The sequence below is a fragment of the Rattus rattus genome, chromosome 5 (assembly GCF_011064425.1).
Source record: "Rattus rattus isolate New Zealand chromosome 5, Rrattus_CSIRO_v1, whole genome shotgun sequence".
NCBI classification, from domain to species: domain Eukaryota; kingdom Metazoa; phylum Chordata; class Mammalia; order Rodentia; family Muridae; genus Rattus; species Rattus rattus.
The window spans coordinates 131014489-131021044 of record NC_046158.1 but is presented as its reverse complement, the minus strand read 5'-3'; the positions used below and the strand labels follow the sequence as shown (position 1 = coordinate 131021044).

The following is a 6556-nucleotide window of genomic DNA, read 5'->3' as shown; positions in this document are numbered from 1 at the left end:
ATGTTTTTTGATTTTTGGTATACAGATCTAATATATATATTTAAACACACACATATCGGGGTTGGGGATTTAGCTCAGTGGTAGAGCGCTTGCCTAGGAAGCGCAAGGCCCTGGGTTCGATCCCCAGCTCCAAAAAAAAAAAAAAAAAAAAAACACACACATATCATAATCTAGACATAGTCATATCATCTTTTAAGAAATTATTTTGGGTTATCACCTTGTGGAAGTTCCCCTGTTCTATAGCTAGCTTCTATTCTCCATGACTACACTTTTGTCTAGTTGGGAATGTTATATAAATGGAATTATATAGCATATAACCTTCTGAAACTGGTTTCTTTGACTCAGTTGCATTTCTTCATATGCAACCAAATTCTTTCATATGTCGGTATTTTGCTCCTATCAAAGGCTGATAGTATTCTGTTGCCTGCTTTTATCTATTAAAAGACTTTAAATATTTCCAATTTTATTATTACAGAGATGCAAGCATATGTAGTTTTATACATATAAGTGTTTATTTCTGTAAGAATAGCATTTCTGAGTCATATATAAATGTATATTTAACTTTATAACAAATTATTTGCCAGAGGTTATACCACTTTGCATTTAATAAAATATAAGAGCTTCAATTTACTTGTGATTTTGTTTGTTTATTGATACAGGGTCTCACTATGTAGCCTGGAACTTTATTGTAGACCAGGCTGGCCTTGAACTCACAGAGATTACCTGTCTTTACCTCCTAATTGCTGTGTGAAGGTATGTGCCACCACGCTTTTAGGCTTTATAATATTTTTGTACCTGTTTTCATTTTAACCCAATTTTTCTTTAAATAAAATATTAAAATACAAGCTAATTTTTAAGATGAAATTGTATGCTGGGGTATTTATAACTATGCTAAGTCAAAAGCTGTACAGTAATGAGAAACATCAATGGGGCAAATGCTGGCACAAATGAAAACACTCATGAATCCCCCTGTGTCATTGAGAATCAAAACGTATCTATTGGACTGGAGAGATGGATCAGGCATTAAGAGCATTGGCTGAACTTCTAGAGGACCCAAGTTCAATTCCTAGCAGAATCTCAGCTCAATGGACTCCATTTGCTGTTCTTTCTTTCTCCTTCATACCTCGGGTGGAAGTTGGCATTCGTATTTGCATGGCTTTTCATTCATTTGTAAATCTACACTTTCTTTTAAGTTGGAGGTAGTAGGAAGAGCAGGAGATGGGGAAGGAGGAGCATTGTAGCTGAAATATAGAATGAGAACATAGAGTTGAAGAACAGAACCCTGGAGAAGGTGACAATTAGTTCATGGTAATGGTTTGTGTGTGAATGACGAAATTGAAGGTCTGAATGACACTTTAAAAGAACTTGAGTTTCACAGTTGATTAGTGTAGAACTTAGTTCATTAGCTTTGCTTCCTAGCTTAAGTCAGCTTGGAAAGTTGGAACATAGTGAGAATATAATCTCTGGAGGCTTGGAAGTCCTGGAAGAGAAATATCCAAATCTTACCTACCTCAATCTGAGTGGGGATTTTTTAAATGGAAGACCCTCCCAGGACCAGATGGGTTTAGTGCAGAATCCTATCAGGCCTTCAAAGAGGACTTAATACCAATACGCTTCAAATATTCCACAAAATAGAAACAAAAGGAACACTACCCAATTCCTTCTAGGAAACCACAATTACACTTATACCTAAACCACACAAAGACCCAACAAAGAAAGAGAGCTTCAGACCAAGTTCCCTTATGAATATTGACACAAAAATACTCAATAAAATTCTTGCAAACTGAATCCAAGAGCACATCAAAACAATCATCCATCATAATCAAATAGGTTTCATCCCAGGCATGCAGGAATGGTTCAACATATGGAAATCCATCAATGTAATCCACTATATAAACAAACTCAAAGAAAAAAACCACATGATCATCTCATTAGATGCTGAGAAAGCATTTGACAAAATTCAACACCCCTTCATGTTAAAAGTTCTGGAAAGATCAGGAATTCAAGGTCCATACCTAAACATAGTAAAAGCCATATACAGCAAACCAGTAGCCAACATCAAATAAAATGGACAGAAACTTGAGGCAACCCCACTAAAATCAAGAACTAGACAAGGCCGCCCACTCTCTCCCTACTTATTCAATAAAGTTCTCAAAGTCCTAGCCAGAGCAATCAGACAATAAAAGAAGGTCAAAGGGATACAAATTGGAAAGAAAGAAGTCAAAATATTACTATTTGCAGATGATATAATAGTATACTTAAGTGACTTCAAAAGTTCCACCAGAGAACTACTAAGCCTCATAAACAATTTCAGCAAAGTGGCTGGGTGTAGAATTAACTCAAACAAATCAGTAGCCTTCCTCTACTCAAAAGATAAACAGGCTGAGAAAGAAATTCGGGAAATGACACCCTTCACAATAGTCCCAAATAACTTAAAATACCTCAGTGTAACGCTAACCAAGAAAGTGAAAGATCTGTATGACAAAAACTTCAAGTCTCTGAAGAAAGAAATTGAAGATCTCAGAAAATGAAAAGATCTCCCATGTTCATGGATTCACAGGATTAATATAGTCAAAAATAGCCATTTTGCCAAAAGCAATCTACAGATTCAATGCAATCCCCATCAAAATTCCATCTCAATTCTTTATAGAGTTAGAAAGAACAATTTGCAAATTCATTAGGAAAAAAAACCCAGGATAGTGAAAACTATACTCAACAATAAAAGAACTTCTGGGGAATCATCATCCCTGACCTCAAGCTGTATTGCAGAGCAATAGTGAGAAAAACTGTATGGTATTGGTACAGAGACAGGCAGGTAAATCAATGGAATAGAATTGAAGACCCAGAAATGAACCCATACACCTATGGTCACTTGATTTTGACAAAGGAGCTAAAACCATCCAGTAAAAAAAAGGATTTTCAAAAAATGGTGCTGGTTCAACTGGAGGTCAGCATGTAAAAGAATGCAAATCGATCCATTCTTATCACCCTATAAAAAGCTCAAGTCCAAGTGGATCAAGAACCTCCACATAAAACCAGATATACTCAAACTAATAGAATAAAAAGTGGAGTAGTGCCTCAACCACATGGGCACTGGGAAAATTTTCCTGAACAGAACACCAATGACTTATGCTCCAAGATCAAGAATCGACAAATGGGATCTCATAAAACTGCAAAGCTTCTGTAAGGCAAAGGATACTGTCATTAGGACAAAAGGGCAACCAACAGACTGGGAAAGGCTCTTCACCTATCCTACATTCGATAGAGGGCTAATATCCAATATATACAAAGAACTCAAGAAGTTCGACTCCAGAGAGTCAAATAACCCTATTAAAAATGGGGTACAGTGGGGTTGGGGATTTAGCTCAGTGGTAGAGCGCTTGCCTAGCAAGTACAAGGCCCTGGGTTCGGTCCTCAGCTCCGAAAAAAAAAGAAAAAAGAAAAAACATGGGGTTCAGAGCTAAACAAAGAATTCCGAGTTGAAGAATATGGAATGGCTGAGAAGCACCTAAAGAAATGTTCAACAACCTTAGTTATCAGGGAAATGCAAATCAAAAACAACTCTGAGATTCCACCTTACACCAGTCAGAATGGCTAAGATAAAAAACTCAGGTGACAACAGATGCTGGTGAGGATATGAAGAAAAAGGAACACCCCTCCATTGTTGGTGGGATTGCAAGCTGGTACAGCCACTCTAGAAATCAGTCTGGAGGTTCCTCAGACAATTGGACATAGTACTACCTGAGGACCCAGCTATACCACTCCTGGGCATATACCCAAAAGATGCTCCAACATATAACAAAGACACATGCTCCACTATGTTCATAGCAGCCTTATTTACAATAGCCAGAAGTTGGAAAGAACCCAGATTCCCTTCAACAGAGGAATGGATACAGAAAATGTGACACACATTTGGAGTACTACTCAACTATGAAAAACAATGACTTCATGAAATTCATAGGCAAATGGATTGAACTAGAAAATATCATCCTGAGTGAGGTAACCCAATCACAAAAAACCACACATGGTATACACTCACTGATAAGTGCATATTAGCCCCAAAGCTCAAATTACCCAAAAATACAATCCACAGACCACATGAAGCCCAAGAAGAAGGATGACCAAAGTGCAGATGCTTCAGTTCATAGAAGGGGGAACAAAAATATTCGTAGGAGGGTATGTGGAGACAAAGTTTGGAGCAGAGACTGAACGAAAGGCCATTCAAAGCCTGCCCCATATGGGGATCCAGCCCATATATATATACAGCCACCGAACCCAGACAATATTTCTGATGCCAAGAAGTACATGCTGAGAGGACCCTGATATAGCTGCCTCCTGAGAGACTCTGCCAGAGCATGACAAATACGGAGGCAAGTGCTAGCAGCAAACCACTGAACTAAGAACGGGGTCCCAATTAGAGGAGTTAGAGAAAGGATTGAAGGAGCTGAAGGGGCTTGCAACCCCATAAGAACAACAATATCAACCAACCAGAGCTCCTAGGAACTAAACCACTACCCAAAGAGTACACATGGAGAGACCCATGGACCCAGCTGCATATGTAGCAGAGGATGGCCTTGTTGGGCACTAGCGGGAGGAGAAGCCCTTGGCCCTACCAAGGCTGGACCCCCTAGTGTAGAGGAATGTCAGGGCTGGGAGGTGGGAAGTGGTGGGTAACTGGGGAGGGGAACACCCTCATAGAAGAAGGTGGAGGGGGGATGGGATAGAACATTTATGGATGGGAAATCAGGAAAGCAGATAACGTTAGAAATGTAAATAAAAAAATCCAATTTAAAAAAAAGACCCAAGTACAGTAGGAGCTTTGCAAAATCTTTAAAAATTGAAGTTTCAACTTGCTTAAGTGAGGTCACAAACCTGGAAGATTACAGAGAAAGTGTTTTGAGATTGCTGCAGCAAATGGCATGCTTAGATGGACTCTGTCAGGAGGATGATGAAGAACCAGACTTGGGGAGGATAAAGAGAAAGGTGATGGAGATGAAACTGGTCCACCTGAAGTTTATGAAGAGAAGGAAGAGGGGCATGAAGGAGGTTCACAAAGGGGGGGAAGTGGGCTTAATACTTCATGAAAGAAGAAATTCAGGGGAGGATAATTGTACTGATGAAAGGGAAGGGAAGGAAGAAAAAGGTAGTCTTTAGGGAGAGAAAAGGAAACTAGATGACCAATAGAGCCTTCTTTTTTTTTTTTAAGATTTATTTATATTAGGTGCATAAGTACACTGCAGCTGTCTTCAGACACACCAGAAGAGGGCATCAGATCTCATTACAGATGGTTGTGAGCCACCATGTGGTTACTGGGAATTGAACTCAGGACCTCTGGAAGAGCAGTCAGTGCTCTTAACCACGGAGCCATCTCTCCAGCCCCAGTGCCGAACCCAGGGCCTTGCGCTTGCTAGGCAAGCGCTCTACCACTGAGCTAAATCCCCAACCCCATGCCTTCTTTTTTTAATGGACAAAATATCTGATCAGAAATCTCACCAAAAAAGATACAAGGGTTGCAGGTCATTAGGAAAGGCAAATGAAGGACACAGAAAGGCCCCCCGATATATACACGTGTGTGTGATGTAAAACCAGGTCAGGAAGTTTGGTGAGGTAGAACATATTGAGACCTGGAGACTCGGTGGGTACAACAGCTCAGGCTAAAGGTATCTATCGAAGAAAACAGTATCCATCAAGAGATAGCTATCTAATGATATGTAGATAGATAGATAGATAGATAGATAGATAGATAGATAGATAGATAGATAGATAGAGATATCATTTATATGTGTATATATATGTTACACACACACACACACGGAGACCATGCTGCACATCTGTTACATATGTGTACGGGGCCTAGGTCCTTCCCATGCCATGTTCTCTGGTTGGTGGGTTAATCTGAGTGAGCCTCTATGGGCCCAGGCTAATTTATTCTATAGGTTTTCTTATAGTGTTCTTGATCTCTCTGGCTCCTTCAATCCTTTCTGCCCCCCACATCTTCCAGAAGATTCCCTGAGCTCTACCTAATGTTTGGCTGTGGCTTTCTGTGGACTGATGGGTGAAGCTCAGATGACAATTATGCTAGTCTCCTGTTTGCAAGTATAGCAAAATATCATTAATAGTGTTAGGAGTGGGCTATCTCTCTCATGGCGTGGGTCTCAAGTTGGGCCAGTCATTGGTTGGCCATTCTCTCAATCTCTGCTCCATCCTTAGCCATGTATATCTTATAGGCAAGACAAATTATGGGTCAAGGGTTTTGTTGCTGAGTTGGTGTCTCCATCCCTCCATTGGAAATCTTCCCTAGAGAGGAGGAAGCCGCTTCTGATTCCATATCCTCTACTGCTAGACGTCTTCACCAGGCTCACTCTCATAGATTCGTATGAATTTCCATTGCCCAAGGCTTCTAGCTCTTCCCTGAAATGCCCCCACCACTGATTCCAGTTCTATCTCCCTCCATACTCCCCACACTCGATCCCTTCTGTTCCCCACCCCACCCCTGCTTCTACCCAGTTTCCTCCCTCCATCCACTCTGATGTCTATTTTATTTCCCCCTCTCCAT

At 40.3% G+C, this 6556-nt stretch overlaps 1 pseudogene; it reads left to right on the top strand.

Annotated features, from left to right (window-relative positions):
* The first annotated feature begins 913 nt into the window (after window positions 1–913).
* LOC116901038 lies at window positions 914–5084 on the top strand (annotated as a pseudogene).
* Window positions 5085–6556: the final 1472 nt, after the last annotated feature.